Source organism: Crinia signifera, chromosome 11 (assembly GCF_055691185.1).
Source record: "Crinia signifera chromosome 11, ASM5569118v1, whole genome shotgun sequence".
In the NCBI taxonomy this organism is placed as follows: Eukaryota; Metazoa; Chordata; class Amphibia; order Anura; family Myobatrachidae; genus Crinia; species Crinia signifera.
The window spans coordinates 84,713,907-84,731,542 of NC_139227.1; the positions used below are offsets into that span (position 1 = coordinate 84,713,907).

Sequence of the window (17,636 nt, forward strand, 5' to 3'; positions counted from 1 at the left end):
GAACTCTGATCCCCTAGTCCCCAGTACCATTTGGTAGGTGGGATTATCTAGTTTTTAATTCCATAAATTTCTAAGAAATCTATTTCTGGGAACTGGAGATATCTGCAGTCAAGCAAGCTGTCCTCCCACCAGAAAATTATGAATAATAATCCCACTCCACTATACACCCCTCCTCTGTGTATTAAACATCCTCTACCACCCTGGAAGTTATGTATCAGGGCCCCTTCATTTAGCCCAATGCCCCCTTCTCCCACCTCATCTCACACCATCTGTGCAGTAAAGGGGTAATAAGTGGAAATTACTGATCCAGACCCTACATGCTGAGCGGTTGATATAATACCCCCTACCACCCGCGGGACATCAAAGCTTCCACTCATAGCACCCCCCACCCCTACAGTTGGAGGATCGGTAGGGGCCCCAATACATTGCTATGCCCAGGAGTCTACACTGCTGTTGACGCCCCTGTATGTATATATATGTATGTATATATATATATATATATATATATATATATATCCACAAAGCCTGCACTCACACCTTCAGCTAAATGCGTGGGGTGGGGTGCCTTAATGGAGCACATGTATACCTGTGTCCATGTAAATACAACAATGCTTTCTCACCAGTGAGCAGGGGTTAAAGTGGGCCGGAACGGGGCGGAACTGAGTTCCGGCAGTTGTAATTGAAGCCGGAACTCAGTTCCGCCTCCTTCCGCCCACTGTGCACGGCCACAATTAGAGATTTCCTCCAGCAGGCTGGCTCAGGCTGCATTCATTAAGCCATTTAGAGCTCAAACTCCGGAGCCCGCCCAGCGTCCCCCTGCCTCTAAAACCCGCCCAGCGACTTACTGCCTCCAGAAACCGGCCAGCGTCCCCCTGCCTCTGCAGCACGCCCATGCCCAGGCAACGATATGACCATGCTGCTGATGAGAGGAAGGAGGATGCTGAGAGGCAGACAGTGTGACACACTGTCTGCCTCTCACCATGCGTCCTCTCATCAGCGGCATTGTCAAATTAGCCAACACTGCAGCAACCCAGGGCGGTATTGCAAGGCAACAAGTTCCTGACGCTTCTCCTGCCCCTATTGCTTGGCCACTGTGCAAGTACTTATCTGAGCAGACACCTGGCCCCTTCTCTCAGGTCAGATAGCAGCCCGCAGTACAGCACACACAACTGAGCCTGCAGCATGTCGGTGTGCAGTGCAGGCTGGCTAACTTACATTACAAAACTTGACTCCCAGCTGCGCTCACAAAACTGAGCTGACAGCAGGGGAGAGCGCACGAGTGGGCGGAGTCAAGGCTGATACATGATCGGAGTGGGGAAGTGAAAGGCGACCTGGGCAAACTGCCACTAACAAATATGGCCGCTGGTCTAGGAGGAGGGTTTCTGCACATGCCCAGAAGCAACAGATCCTCCTCCCATGGGCCTTTGGGGATCCTGACTCCATGCAGTAGGACAGCCTGCCACCATCATCACATCTATGCAGTCAGACAGCCACCACCACCACCACAAACAAGTAAGTGCAAGAGCAGCCTTGGGTAAGATGTAAGTTTTACTAAAATAAGGCAAGCTTTTCCAATGTTTTTAAACAAAAGTGTATATATATATATATATATATATATATATATATATTGCACACACTTATGCTGTAATGTATAATATAGTGCTTGAAGTGCTGTTCCATACCATCCAGCTGTCCAGGATGTAGACAGCAGCACACTCTGGAGCCCTGCAGTGTTGGCCACCCTACTGCTCAACACTGTGTCCCACTTCACCTGCAGCTTCCTGCCAGTGCCTCCTATACAAATACCCCAGTCTATGTTCCCATGTCCCAGTCCCTTCCTGCATGCCCTAATATGTATTCCTATGTCCCTCCCTGCGTGCCCCAGTCTGTGTTCCTATGTCCTACCCCTGCGTGCCTCAGTCTGCTTTCCTATGTCCCTCCCCTGCGTGCCCCAGTCTGCGTTCCTATGTCCTACCCCTGCGTGCCTCAGTCTGCTTTCCTATGTCCCTCCCCTGCGTGCCCCAGTCTGCGTTCCTATGCCCTTACCTGCTTGCCCCAGTCTGTGCTTCTATGCTCTTACCTGCGTGCCCCACTCTATAATCCTATGTCCTTCCCTGCATGCCCCAGTCTGCATTGATATGTCCTTACCTGCATGCCCCACTCTATATTCCCATGTCCATTACTACCCTGCTGTGATACCTGTGCTCCTATACCTGTGCTTCCCATATACAGCCCTCTGTGCCCTCCCATTATTGCCCTGCTGGGAGATAAGCTCCTATACTTGTGTTGCCCCCTATATCCCCCTGTACTTTTCCATTACTGCCCTTCTGTGAATGCCACTCCCATAGTCAGCGCTACCATTAATCAGCCGCATAAAGGCACCTGCTCCTGAGGGGCCCCACTGGGTTCTTTTAACACAGAAATGACGGGATGGCCTTCATCTACATCTGCAGCTTACCGAGCGCTTGAGACGCCGCCCTGCCGAATACCTTCCCCCCGCCACTGAATACCCTTGGTACCATGTAAGGGTTGAGTTATGGGGCGTGGCTTCTGCCAGGTGGGAGGTGCTAGGGGTGTGGCCCGCAAGGGTGGGTGTAGAGGGGTGAGTTCCTGTCACACGTAGCCGCGACGGAGCGCGGCGGGTACAGTACTCACCCGTCCGCGCCCGCCGCCGGCTAGCGTGTGCAGGCTCCGGTCTGCGGTGTGCGGGTAGCGGCAGCTCTGGGTAGGGATGGCAGCAGTAGTGGTGCCGGGAGGCCGGCGTCGCCATCTTGGTTGAGGGCAGGAGACAGATTGGCCCAGAGTGGAGGTTCCCTCCTCATCCTGTGCTGACAGCCAATGGCAGCCACCCCCTGGGGATATAGGGGATCTGCCTAGGCTGTTCAGTGTCAGTGCAATGAGTCTTTGGAGTCATTCACAACTCCTAGCTGATTCCCGAATCCTGGCTCTTTCTCTCCTGACTCTGGTGCCTTGCTCCCTGCATCTTGCTACAAGGAAGTTTTCTCCTGACACCAATGCTGCAAGTCCTACCTAGTGCTTGTTCCTGCTTGTGTCCCAGAATTACCCTGCACAGCTTTCCGCTGTCCTCCTTCATACAACTCATTCATTCCATCATCTTTCAGTCATCCGGATCCATTTCTTCTGTCATCAAATCAACCTCCTTCCGGATCCTCATCTATGTACTCTGGCTCACCAAGTATACGTTTCCAGATTTCCCTGCCCGTTATTAGTATTGTGCTGGACTCTATTTAATTTATTCCAACTGTCACTTAAAGAAGTATTTGAGTGAAGTTTATCATTTATGAAATCAGTTATTAAACCTGCACGTTTCAATCCTACTCCTCCTGGTCCGTCTCCGGTTCCTGTGCACCACACGACTCCATCAAGCCCTTTAGCCGTGACAGTTTGCACTGACCCGATGGAATCGGGTGAAGCACAGGCCTCCATGACGGATGTTCTTCAAGGCATCATGGCTCGATTGGAACAAGTAGAGACTACCCAGCGTCAAGTGGCTCAATTTCTCCAGACCTTGTCATCACCTCAGGTGGCTCCCTCAGTTTCAGCAGCACCAACCTCCGGAGCTTCGGCCTCTGCTGCTCCCCCTGGGCCAGCTGCTCCTCACCATCTACACCTGTCAACCCCCAGTAAATATGACGGGTCCCCGAGGGGGTGTCGAGGATTCCTGAATCAATGTGACGTCCATTTTACCCTCCAGCCTTCCAATTTCCCCTCTCCCAAGACTCGGGTGGCTTACATCGTGTCCCTACTGGCGGGTCCAGCCCTGGAGTGGGTGTCCCCCCTTTGGGAGCGTGCGGATCCCATCCTCAATAACTATGAAGAATTTGTGGCCTCCTTCCGTCGCATCTTCGACAAGCCTGGCAGAGTGTCCTCCGCAGCCACGGAGATCCTAAGGATTCGTCAGGGCAGTCGCCCAGTGGGACAATATGTCGTACAATTTCAAACCCTGGCTTCCGAACTCAGATGGAACGAAGAGGCTCTCGTTTCTGCCTTCTGGAACGGCCTAGCCGGGCGCATCAAGGACGAGTTAGCAACTCGCGATTCTCCTTCCACCCTGGCTGAACTCATTTCATTATGTAACAAAGTCGATCTGCGACTCCAAGAACGCCAACTTGAGAGGAATCGCTCTGATCGCCTTCGCCCTCGATTTCCTTCCAATGTCGCACCAGCCTCCAAACCAACCCCGCCTCCTGCGGTGTCAACAGATGAGCCCATGCAAATCAACCGCTCCCGTCTCTCTCTCGAAGAGAAGTCCCGAAGACGGCGAGATAATCTATGCATGTACTGTGGCTCCTCAGCTCACTTATTGGCTTCCTGCCCGCTGCGGCCGGGAAACGACCGCTCCTAATCTCCCCGAGGGAGGTCCGATTAGGAGTCTTGCTTCCATCTCCCTCTTCTTCTGATTCCACCATTCCGGTTACCCTTGTGTGTCCCCAAGGGAGAAAAAGAGTTCAGGCCCTATTGGACTCTGGAGCAGCGGGAAACTTCCTTTCTTCTTCTTTTGTCACCCAACATGCCCTGCCTGTGCAACCCCTGGATCACTCGCTGGTCCTCACTGCAGTGGATGGGAGTCGAATTCGTAGTGGACAAATCACCCATCAGACCACCCCGGTGACACTGCTCATAGGAGCTCTACATCAAGAGACCCTCGAATTCTTCATTCTTCCACAGTCCTCACACCAAATGGTCCTGGGCCTTCCCTGGCTCTCCAAACATAACCCACACATCGATTGGACCAATATGGAGGTCAAGGCCTGGGGAACAGATTGCCAGTCTACTTGCATTCCTCAGATCCTTCCGGTCTACCAGACCCATCCACAACGTGAGGGTAACTATCCTTCATCCTCTTCAGCTCCACCCTTGTCGATACCCGCACCATATCGTTCATTTACAGATGTATTCAGTAAAGGTGGTGCCGACACCCTGCCTCCTCACCGTCCTTGGGACTGCCCGATAGAGCTGGTGGCCGGGAAATTCCCTCCTCGTGGCCGCATCTATCCCCTGTCGCTACCTGAGACTGAGGCCATGTCCTCGTACATTCAAGAGAACTTAAACAAAGGTTTCATTCGACCATCTACTTCTCCGGCCGGGGCCGGGTTTTTCTTTGTGAAAAAGAAGGATGGCGGTCTTCGGCCATGTATCGACTATAGGGGCCTGAACGACATCACCATTAAAAACCGCTATCCCTTACCCCTTATCGCAGAACTATTCGACAAGATCAGAGGGGCAGCAATCTTTACTAAATTGGACCTGCGAGGGGCCTACAATTTGATCCGGATCCGTCCAGGTGACGAGTGGAAGACGGCTTTTAACACGCGCGACGGCCACTATGAATACCTGGTGATGCCCTTCGGCCTTTGTAACGCCCCCGCCGTCTTCCAACAGTTTGTAAATGATATCTTTCGGGACTTGCTGTACCACTCCATCGTAGTCTATCTAGACGATATACTCATCTTCTCTCCAAATCTTCAACTTCACAGACAGACAGTGTCCGAAGTCCTACGACGTCTTCGCCAAAATCAACTGTTCTGCAAGTTGGAGAAGTGCGTTTTTGAGGTCACGTCCATTCCATTCTTGGGTCACATTCTCTCCGCCACTGGGATAGAAATGGACCCAGAGAAGGTGAGAGACATCCAAGACTGGGCAGCCCCCACAACACTCAAAGGAATTCAGAGATTCCTAGGGTTCTCAAACTATTACCGGCGATTTATCCGGAACTTCTCTACTATCGCTGCTCCCCTCACTGCTCTCACTTGCAAGGGAGCTGATCCAAGCCGATGGTCGCCAGAAGCATCCTCTGCCTTTCAGCAGTTAAAGAGAGCATTCATAACGGCACCAATCCTCCTCCAACCAGACCTCGACAGGCCCTTCATTCTCGAGGTGGACGCATCCTCGGAAGGGATCGGGGCCATCTTGTCACAAAAAGGTGAGGATCAAGAATTACACTCTTGTGCCTTCCTCTCCAAAAAATTCCTCCCGGCAGAGAAGAATTACCCCATCGGGGAACAGGAGTTGCTTGCAGTCAAAACTGCGTTAGAGGAGTGGCGATACCTTCTGGAGGGGGCACGGCATAAAATCACCGTGTATTCAGACCACAAAAATCTGTCCTTTCTTAAACAGGCTCAGTGCCTTACTGCCCGCCAAGCCCGTTGGGCCATGTTTTTTGAACGCTTTGACTTCCAAATTAAATTCTGACCTGGAACCACGAATACTAAGGCAGACGCTCTATCCCGCTCCTTTGAGACGACCTCTGACCTAGAGACACCTCCTCGTCCACTCCTCGATCCGCTGGTCTTCGCCCAAGTAACCGTACAGCCATCTCCTCCTCCAGGTAAAACGTTCGTTCCCCCCGAACTCCGCAAGAAAATATTGTCATGGGCACATTCTTCCCGCTTCGCAGGGCACGCAGGAGCACAAAAGACCTTGATGTTCCTGTCACGTTCTTATTGGTGGCCAACCATCCGCCACGACGTAACCAACTTCGTCGCCTCTTGTGTAAGATGTGCTCAGCATAAGGTGCCCAGAACAACTCCCGCTGGTCCTCTCCGCCCTCTAACCATTCCCACAGAACCATGGACCCATCTGTCAATGGACTTCATTTGCGAACTACCTCCCTCAAAAGGTCATACCGCAATCTGGGTAGTGGTCGACCGATTCTCGAAAATGGTCCATTTTTTCCCACTAAAAGGTCTCCCCTCTGCTCCAGTACTGGCTCAGCTATTTATCTCAACCATTTTTAAACTTCACGGACTGCCCAAAGAGATTGTATCCGACCGCGGAGTACAGTTCGTTGCAAAGTTCTGGAGAGCTCTCTGTGCCGCGGTACAGGTCAAACTCAAGTTTTCCACTGCCTTTCATCCCCAGACCAATGGCCAGACAGAACGGGTGAATCAAGACTTGGAGGCCTTTATCCGACTGTTTGTCTCGTCGTCCCAAGATGACTGGGTGGATCTTCTCCCGTGGGCAGAATATATGCATAACAACTCCTATCACTCTTCCTCCGGAACCACCCCCTTCTTTACAGTATTCGGCAAACATCCACGATCTCCGGATTTCTCAGAATTATCCTCTTCCGAAGTTCCTGCAGCAACCACTTCATTACAACGCTTTGCTAAAATCTGGTCGGATGTCCACACCGCTCTTCTTAAATCTTCCGCCCGATACAAGAGGATGGCAGACAGGAAAAGAAGGGCAGCGCCCAGATTGAAAGTCGGAGACCGTGTATGGCTGTCTACCCGCCATATACGCCTCCGTCTGCCCTCTATGAAGCTGGCTCCCCGGTTCATTGGGCCTTACCCTATCATCCAAGTCATTAATCCTGTCGCTTATAGACTTCAACTTCCTCCTTCCCTAAGGATTTCGAATTCCTTCCATGTGTCCCTCCTCAAGCCTTTAAGGTTGAACTCTTATCAAAAGAAGATTCCCAAACCGCCCAAGATTAACTCCGAAAGTGGGGCTGAATTCGAGGTAAGACGCATTATAGACTCTCGTTGCCGCAATTCTCGTACCCAGTATCTGGTGGAATGGGTTGGGTTTGGTCCCGAAGAGAACTCTTGGGTGGATTCCATTGATTTGCACGCTCCAAAACTGGTAAAGCAATTTCTCCAGAGAAATCCGCACAAGGCCCATAGGCGCCCTGGGGTCACCCTGAAAAGGGGGGGTACTGTCACACGTAGCCGCGACGGAGCGCGGCGGGTACAGTACTCACCCGTCCGCGCCCGCCGCCGGCTAGCGTGTGCAGGCTCCGGTCTGCGGTGTGCGGGTAGCGGCAGCTCTGGGTAGGGATGGCAGCAGTAGTGGTGCCGGGAGGCCGGCGTCGCCATCTTGGTTGAGGGCAGGAGACAGATTGGCCCAGAGTGGAGGTTCCCTCCTCATCCTGTGCTGACAGCCAATGGCAGCCACCCCCTGGGGATATAGGGGATCTGCCTAGGCTGTTCAGTGTCAGTGCAATGAGTCTTTGGAGTCATTCACAACTCCTAGCTGATTCCCGAATCCTGGCTCTTTCTCTCCTGACTCTGGTGCCTTGCTCCCTGCATCTTGCTACAAGGAAGTTTTCTCCTGACACCAATGCTGCAAGTCCTACCTAGTGCTTGTTCCTGCTTGTGTCCCAGAATTACCCTGCACAGCTTTCCGCTGTCCTCCTTCATACAACTCATTCATTCCATCATCTTTCAGTCATCCGGATCCATTTCTTCTGTCATCAAATCAACCTCCTTCCGGATCCTCATCTATGTACTCTGGCTCACCAAGTATACGTTTCCAGATTTCCCTGCCCGTTATTAGTATTGTGCTGGACTCTATTTAATTTATTCCAACTGTCACTTAAAGAAGTATTTGAGTGAAGTTTATCATTTATGAAATCAGTTATTAAACCTGCACGTTTCAATCCTACTCCTCCTGGTCCGTCTCCGGTTCCTGTGCACCACACGACTCCATCCAGCCCTTTAGCCGTGACAGTTCCACCACCTCCCTTGGACCACTTTAAGCACTGAAGAAAGCACTCTCCACAGAAATTATTCAGTTTTCAAAATGAGAAAAAATACAATAAATGCATAGAAAAAACCTGTTGCTGTTCAAAAATCCTCCTCCAACGTTTCGGTCACCACTGTGACCTTTGTCAAGGAGTGTATTAAAGCCAAGTATACAACGTCACCAAAGTCACATCAGTCAGCGGGACAAGATCCACAGAGGGAGAGCCACACTTTGGTGACGTTGTATACTTGGCTTTAATACACTCCTTGACAAAGGTCACAGTGATGACCGAAACGTTTTTTTTTAATTATTATTATTTATATACATTTGGTCTATCCATAATACTTTAACTGACCCGGCATATACTGGGTCACCTAAGTGTCCATCTCCGTGCTTTGCTCCGCCCCTCTGGAAACCCCCTTTTGAAAATCCTGCTTTGCCCCTGCATTCAGTAGGGCAGCTGTTACCAGCGAATATATGCAGCCTAGCGAGAAGGCATGAATCAGGCTCTATGTGGGAAGGACCAAATAGGGTTCCATTATGACTGGGGTTGCAAAAAACTAGATTCATCTTTTATTTTTTTTCATTTGAATCACTTGCTGAAAAGGTAACTGATAAATATTGTCAATAGAAAAAAGTTCTTAAAATAATTCATACAATTTTTTCCCCAAAAGTAAATAAATATATTTATATTAATTTTGAGGCTTTTATTTGGATTATGCAATTTACGGTACATAAAAAGTACTCTACCATAGATAATAATTCAAAATAAAGTTTACTTTAAATTATATAAAGAAAAACAAGATTACAGTAAACTTCAAAGGAAAAGATTCACGCTGTGGTCCAAATTCCCTCCCCCGGGTGATGGTGGGGTTCGGCACATGTACAATTATGCGCATGTGCAAACCCCCACAGCGAGCGCCTTCAGAGAATATTTTATTCGCCAGGGCGGGGGGTGTTCCAACGGGCCTGTCCAGCGTTTCATGGGCGTGCCCATAGAAATTCTGGGCGGGCCTGTCAGAACCCAGGTCAGGACGCTGATGTCACATGACATCAACACCCGTCCCATTTCGACCATCTCTGTCCAGGATAAAAGTAAATATAGAATTCTTTTATCTGCGAAGGGAGGAAAACTGATTCGATTGTGAGTGACCATCGAATGATTTTTCCTTTGTGCGGCTGCATGTTTATACACATCCGCTCGCATGGTAGCGTGGGGATTCGAGCGGTGGGGTGGGTGTGCCTTTGGTGGGGCGGCATTTACCTGCTCGCTAGGCAACAAATATATACAATCAGGTCTGAATAGCACCCTATGTGACACATTCAATGATGTCAGCTGCCCGCCCCCATGTCCGTCATGGCCTCATTAGCATGGGAACGGCCAGCGTTCTCTTGTGAACACTCATAAAATGCTGCGCATTCCCATATGCTGATGTAACCACCCGCCGCCCCACACCCACTCTCCCGCTGTCCTGTTCGCCGTAAGTGCACGTATCCTGCGTATGCACATGCGCATAAATGCGCTTGCTCATATCGCAAACATCGGGCCCCGTGAGAATGCAGGCAATCTGCGAACGGACCTCAATAAGGTCCACACCCTGTTCCATGTGCCATTTTAGAATGGAAGGCAATAATCGCTCTACCAGAAACCAAGTTTACAGCTTAGAACTGTAAATGAAATGCAACACCTTTATGAGATATTAGGAAGTAAAGCTTTATTATTGAATGGAATATGTTCTCTTCACACAATGCAGACATAGAACGAATGAGAGTAATTATAGTGGACATGTGCTGTAGATGTAAGAAACCCGAGGAATGTACTGTATAAATCAGTAATGTGGCTTTCTGTATTACCGGTATGTAGGTGGCAACCATGCAATACATTATTTCCTTGTATATCTGTTGCAGGAATAACAGTGAAATTAGCTGGCAATATTAGCATTTCATTTATTTGCAGAAAGACTTAATCATTTGAATATGACAGTTAGCTACATTATAAGACATTTAGTTATGCAGTATGACAGTTAGCTACATTAGCATAAAGCAGTGGTTCCCAAACTTTTTTTAAATCACGGCACCCTAGAGCTTTAAAAAATGTTCAAGGCACCCCTAGGCCAAATGTTTGTTATCGAGAAATTCCGAAAAAAAATATTAAACTAAGTGTATTGTGTTTATGGCCCTTATTCTGGTTGGTGCGGTAATATCCGCGTGCGTTCGTGCCGCCGATGTTTTGTGTCTGCGCATGTGCAGAGGCGTCTCTGCGCATGTGCGAGCGGGGCGTACGGCCAAATCCCGCATGAAATGTGAACACTCCGAACAGGGGGTGGAGAGGGGCGTGAAGGGCTATTTGGGCTCATTACCATATGCATACGCCCCGCGTTTCATGGGCGTTCCCATGCAAACGCTGGGCGTACGTATAGAATGCGGCCGTGACGCACGTGTAGGGGGCGGACATATGACATCGCCGGATGTCAGCTGCCCGCCCAGATCCCTGCTTTTGCACGGAAAAATGTCCGTGTGGTCTGAGGTTGCGGGAGCTGGTGGACCACTCGGTCCTGCATTCGATGGTCTGCGACCATCGAATGATGGGGGAGGTTCCCTGAGATGGAGGAGGCGTATTCCATGAAAAATACACGTGCGGTCCGTTCGGCCAGCTTCTTACCGCGTACGGACGGAGTTGGCGATCCGTATGGAAGGCGGGGTTTCGCACGCACAGTCCTGGCCGCATATTCGGATCCGGCCGCACCGATCAGAATAAGGCCCTATATGTCACAGTTATCTGGTGAGGGACAGGATTTGCTTCTGTTTGTCCACATATGTTATGATTGGCAGCCACAAGCACTGGTCTTGCCTGGTACATTGACCATAAATAATATGAATTGATCTTGGTCCACCAACCCAAGACACCCCTGCAAGTGTCCTAGGGTGCCTAGGCGCACAGCTTGGGAACCACTGGCATAAAGACTTAATCATTGGAATACGAAAGTTAGCTACATTAGAAGACAGTTAGTTATAAGACAGTTAGCTACATTATAAGGCGATAGAAGGCGTAGATACAATTTAGACATAACAAATGTGCAATACATAAGAAATTTATCTCTTTGGGGTTTACATTGTAATTTTTATCTTCATAAGATTATAATTGACATACTAAGGTATTACTTTGTCTGATTTATGCATTTAGGGACTGAGCAGTCACATTCCTCTGTATAAGTGTATGTGTAAGTATTTCTCGTGCCATTTCTGCAATACAATAACACTTCATGTTCGCTGGTCTTGGTTGGCACGCAGCATGTACAATTCTGTTCCATCATGTTATTCACTACAGAGAACCTGTGTGGAGTATAAAACATACACATATTAATATATCTACTAACTGGTAACCAAATTTGGGCTGTATTTAATGCTTTCTGCATGCTGTGACAGGGAGCAGTGCTGGCTGCTCGCTGTCACAGCTCACAGGGTGAGTAATTCAACGCCGTTTCCCCCTCGCTAGGTTAATGGAGTGAGGGGAAAATGGCGTATGCGGCCGCTAAGACAACAGGATTTCCCCGGCGCATTGAATGTGGTGAGCGGCCGCCGATGAGGGGGTTAAACTTTGGGGAGCGCTGAAAACAAGCGATCCTTGCCGTTTATCACCCGTGCTGGATGCTCACCCTATTCAATGCGCGGGGGAATCCTCACTGTCAGAAGACAGCAAGGATTCCCCCAAACAGCAAGGCTCATGGCAAATGCAGGGAGCCCGCTGCATTTAGCCGTAAACCTCGCTGTTTTAGCATCCGCCGTTTCCCCCCACTCCAAAAACCGAGCAAGGGGGAACCAGCGTATGGTCACTGATGCTCTCTGTAATTTACAGTAGCCACTGACGTCCTCTATATTATATGGCAGTCACTGATGCTCTCTGTATTATATGGCAGTCACTGATGCTGTCTGTATTCTATGGCGTCACTGATGCTCTCTGTATTATATGGCAGTCACTGATGCTCTGTGTATTATTTGGTGATCACTGATGCTCTCTGTATTATATGGCAGTCACTGATGCTCTCTGTATTATATGGCAGTCATTGATGCTCTCTGTATTATATGGCATCATTGATGCTCTCTGTATTATATGGCATCACTGATGCTCTCTGTATTATATGATAGTCACTGATGCTCTCTGTATTATATGGCATCACTGATGCTCTCTGTATTATATGATAGTCACTGATGCTCTCTGTATTATATTGCAGCACTGATGCTTTCTGTATTATATGGCAGTCACTGATGCTGTCTGTATTATATGGCAGTCACTGATGCTCTCTGTATTATATGGCAGCACTGATGCTCTCTGTATTATATGGCAGTCACTGATGCTCTCTGTATTATATGGCGGTCACTGATGCTGTCTGTATTATATGACGGTCACTGATGCTCTCTGTATTATATGGCAGCACTGATGCTCTCTATATTATATGGTGTCACTGAAGCTCTCTGTATTATATGGCAGTCACTGAAGCTCTCTGTATTATATGTCAGTCACTGATGCTCTCTGTATTATATGGCAGTCACTCTGATGCTGTCTGTATTATATGGCGTCACTGATGCTCTCTGTATTATATGGCAGTTACTGATGCTCTCTGTATTATATGGCAGCACTGATGCTCTCTGTATTATATGGTGTCACTGATTCTCTCTGTATTATATGGTGTCACTGATGCTATCTGTATTATATGGCAGTCACTGATGCTCTCTGTATTATATGGCAGTTACTGATCTCTGTATTATATGGCAGTCACTGATGCTGTCTGTATTATATGGCAGTCACTGAAGCTCTCTGTATTATATGGCAGTCACTGATGCTCTCTGTATTATATGGCGGTCACTGATGCTCTCTGTATTATATGGCAGTCACTGATGCTCTCTGTATTATATGGCAGTCACTGATGCTCTCTGTATTATATGGCAGTCACTGATGCTCTATGTATTATATGGCAGCACTGATGCTCTCTGTATTATATGGCAGTCACTGATGATGTCTGTATTATATGGCAGCACTGATGCTCTCTGTATTATATTACAGTCAGTAATGCTCTCTGTATTATATGGTGTCACTGATGCTCTCTGTATTGTATGACAGTCACTGATGCTCTCTGTATTATATGGAGTCACTGATGCTCTCTGTATTATATGGCGGTCACTGATTCTCTCCGTATTATATGGTGGTCACTGATGCTCTCTGTATTATATGGCAGTCACTGATGCTCTGTGTATTATATGGCAGTCACTGATGCTCTCTGTATTATATGGCAGTCACTGATGCTGTCTGTATTATATGGCGTCACTGATGCTCTCTGTATTATATGGCAGTCACTGATGCTCTGTGTATTATATGGCAGTCACTGATGCTCTCTGTATTATATGGCAGCACTGATGCTCTCTGTATTATATGGTGTCACTGATGCTCTCTGTTTTATATGGTGTCACTGATGCTCTCTGTATTATATGGCAGCACTGATGCTCTCTGTATTATATGGTGTCACTGATGCTCTCTGTTTTATATGGTGTCACTGATGCTCTCTGTATTATATGGCAGCACTGATGCTCTCTGTATTATATGGCACCACTGATGCTCTCTCTATTATATGGTGTCACTGATGCTCTCTGTATTATATGGCGCCACTGATGCTCTCTGTATTATATGGCAGTCACTGATGCTCTCTGTATTATATGGCATCACTGATGCTCTCCGTATTACATGACGGTCACTGATACTCTCTCTGGGCAGCACGGATGGTGTAATGGTTAGCATTACTGCCTCACAGCGCTGAGGTCATTGGTTTGATTCCCACCATAGCTCTAACTGTGCAGAGTTTGTACATTCTCCCCGTGCGTGGCTTTCCTCCGGGTACTTCGGTTTCCTCCCACAATCCAAAAACCTACTGGTAGGTTAATTGGCTCCCAACAAAATTAACCCTATAATGTCTGAGTGTGCGTGTATATGTGGTAGGGAATATAGATTGTAAGCTCCACTGGGGCAGGGACTGATGTGAATGTTCAACTGTATACTCTGTAAAGCGCTGTGGAATATGTAGGAGCTATATAATAAACTGTTAATAAAATATATATATATTCGTTCCGGCGCTCGTGACATAGTTTCGGGTATCTGTTAGGCGGAAGTAATGAGGCGGAGGGATGGCGTCTGCGGCGCACCTGGCATGTGAGTATGCATTAATTCACCTCTATTTAGGGTCTGACTGACATAATACCATTTGATACCCTTTGAGAAAGGCGCCACTGCGCCCGAAATGGCCCGTCAGGGTAATGGTTGGTTCCACGGCTACTGCTATGAATATGTGAGATTCATGCTGTACATGTTAGATCCACTGCTGCCCTTGATAAGTATAATGGCCTTATACTTTTTCTCTACAATAAATGTGTGCTGATTTTTGATTCATAGACATCTGGATGTGCTGGTCCTTTCATTGGCAATTGCGCTATTGGTATAAGTTCCTATAATTCTCTTGACCTGGCACTCCCTATTGAGACTGTATTGTGTGCGTTTTCCCTACAAAAACATATATATATATATATATATATATATATACATATATATATATATATATATATATATATATATATATATATATATATACACACACACACACACACAGACAGATAGCAATGCTCATTTAAATTGTGAAGAAATAATGTGGTGCCCTCCATGGCATGCAACGCAGCGGCTGACCAATTATAGAAAGGGCATGGGTGGCAGCACTCGTCACAAGTAACGACAGTCACAATGGTTAAGCCAATGTTTCAAAGCTTTACAATTCTTTTTCAAGGTTTAAAGAGACAAAGAGGGTTATTCTTATTCATTCGGTCCTCCGTGCATTCGCACAGAGGAACGATGTTGGGCATCTGCGCATGCACAGACTCATTTCTGCGCATGTGCAGACATTCTGCTAAACGGGCAGCCCCATCACCATATGGGAACGCCCAGCGTTTCATGGATGTTTCCATAAGAACGTTGGGCGTTCTCATGGTAATGATGCGATGACGGGGGTGTGGGGGGCTGGCAGCTGACATCACCGCATGTTAGCTGCCCGTCCATATCCGTCCCAGCGTACACGCATATGGAAGTGACCTGGAAGTCACTTTTTTACGCGTGCACCCTCCTTATCTTTCTATAGTCGGCGACCGTCGAAAGATGTGGGAGGTTACCTGCGACATACGAATAAATGTTTATTCTAAACATCCATTCGCAGCCTGTGCGAGCGACCCACGCTGAGAAGGGGGGGGGTTCGAGCTGCCTGCCATTCACAGGGTGGGGTTTGGTGGATTTGCAAGGCTGCGAGTTCGAAGCCTTGCGAATCAACCAGAATATCCCCTAAAGTCCTGTAACCTTGAAAAAGAAGTGTGTTTTTGTTTCTCTTGCTTCCTCCAATGCCCATGGGAAACACAATAGGGAGCACTGCCTATTTTGTCAGTCCCGAGCCCCACTGTTTCTGGTGGCAGCCCTGGGTATTAGACTATCTTATACTCCATACTTCCTACAGTGGCACATAAACCTTCATTCCTGCCACCTGATGCAGTCTTCTCCAGCATTGTCTTGTACTCTAAATCTCTGTTTTCTTGTTTTGCTCATTTGTGTGTGTAGTGCAGAAGCCTTGTGGTGCCATAAAATAAATAATAATAATAATAATAATAATAATAATATTAATAATAATAATTATTATTATTATTATTATTATTATTATTATAATAATAATAAATCCCACTTGACAGCATTTTAGAACAAATAATACAATACTATAAAGCAATAGGAACATATTAGGGCCTATGCGGAGTCCGACATAACCCCTGATCCTGAATGAATTTCTTTTAAATACCATGTGCGGAAATGTGCAAGAGCTACTCTTCCATAATAATTGAAAAGTAATTAGAAGGTGAACAAGTTAACAGTAGAAGTGTTTAGCTTTCATCTATTACAAATAGATCATTAGTTAAGGTCAATTTACAGAATGGAAACAATGGTGGTACAGTATGTCATTTTCATTCTATAACTACCTCCAACCAAAAATTTGCTGTATCAGCCAGCTACCAACTAGAATTATTTCCTGGAACTGAATACACCACTGGCACCAATTTCTCAGCATTTCCCAGTGTTCTGATACTCACATTGTTGAAGACTCGCATGATCCGCTACAATAATTCATATACACAGGTTCAATAGACGAACAGTTGTTATACTCAATGATGACAGGCACTGCCGATATGCTACATACTTCCATTGGTCCTACATTACAGGAAATAAAAAAGTATAGTTGGACCAACGTTTCTCATGCGTATTACAATTTAAAAGTACATCAGACAGATTCATGGTGTAACTATGGTGTAACTATAAGTTGTATAAAACATTTTAACCCTGTGAGTGCCACGTGATGTTGTCAAAATAGGTGTGAAAATTGCCAAGCAAACATTTTTATTCGTCATAATGAGCTGTAATGTTTACCTTATATATATAAAAAAAATATATATATATATATGGAACTTTTTTCACGGCGGCAGCTTACGCTACGTTTGAAGCTACGCTAACAGCATAGCCCAATGGGTGCCTTACTTGTGTAGTTTCATGGCGGCAGCCTAAGCTACGTTATCAGTGTAGCCCAATGGCTGCCTTACTTGTGTAGTTTCATGGCGGCAGCCTAAGCTACGTTATCAGCGTAGCCCAATGGCTGCCTTACTTGTGTAGTTTCACAGCGGCAGCCTAAGCTATGTTATCAGCGTAGCCCAATGGCTGCCTTACTTGTGTAGTTTCTCAGTGGCAGCCTAAGCTACGTTATCAGCATAGCCCAATGGCTGCCTTACTTGTGTAGTTTCTCAGTGGCAGCCTAAGCTACGTTATCAGCATAGCCCAATGGCTGCCTTACTTGTGTAGTTTCATGGCGGCAGCCTAAGCTACGTTATCAGTGTAGCCCAATGGCTGCCTTACTTGTGTAGTTTCATGGCAGCAGCCTAAGCAACGTTATCAGCGTAGGCTGCCGCCGTGAAACTACACAAGTAACTCTCGTACTGTTGCCGGGAACTGCATCTCTGTCCCCGGCGTCTCTGGCAAGCCTAGTCAGCACCTCTCTCACACTGCTGGTGCCAGCATGATCCCCTCT

At 47.4% G+C, this 17,636-nt stretch overlaps 1 protein-coding gene across 1 annotated transcript in view; it reads right to left on the bottom strand.

Annotated features, from left to right (window-relative positions):
- Positions 1–10,206: 10,206 nt before the first annotated feature.
- Positions 10,207–17,636, bottom strand: part of LOC146045086 (uncharacterized) — a 62,951-nt gene continuing 55,521 nt past the window's right edge. Inside the window, exons 13-14 of the mRNA XM_083163770.1 lie at positions 16,651–16,768; positions 10,207–11,823 (exon numbers count right to left, since the gene is read on the bottom strand). The gene's annotated coding sequence lies outside the window, so the exon portion shown is untranslated. The remainder of the gene's footprint in view (positions 11,824–16,650; positions 16,769–17,636) is intronic.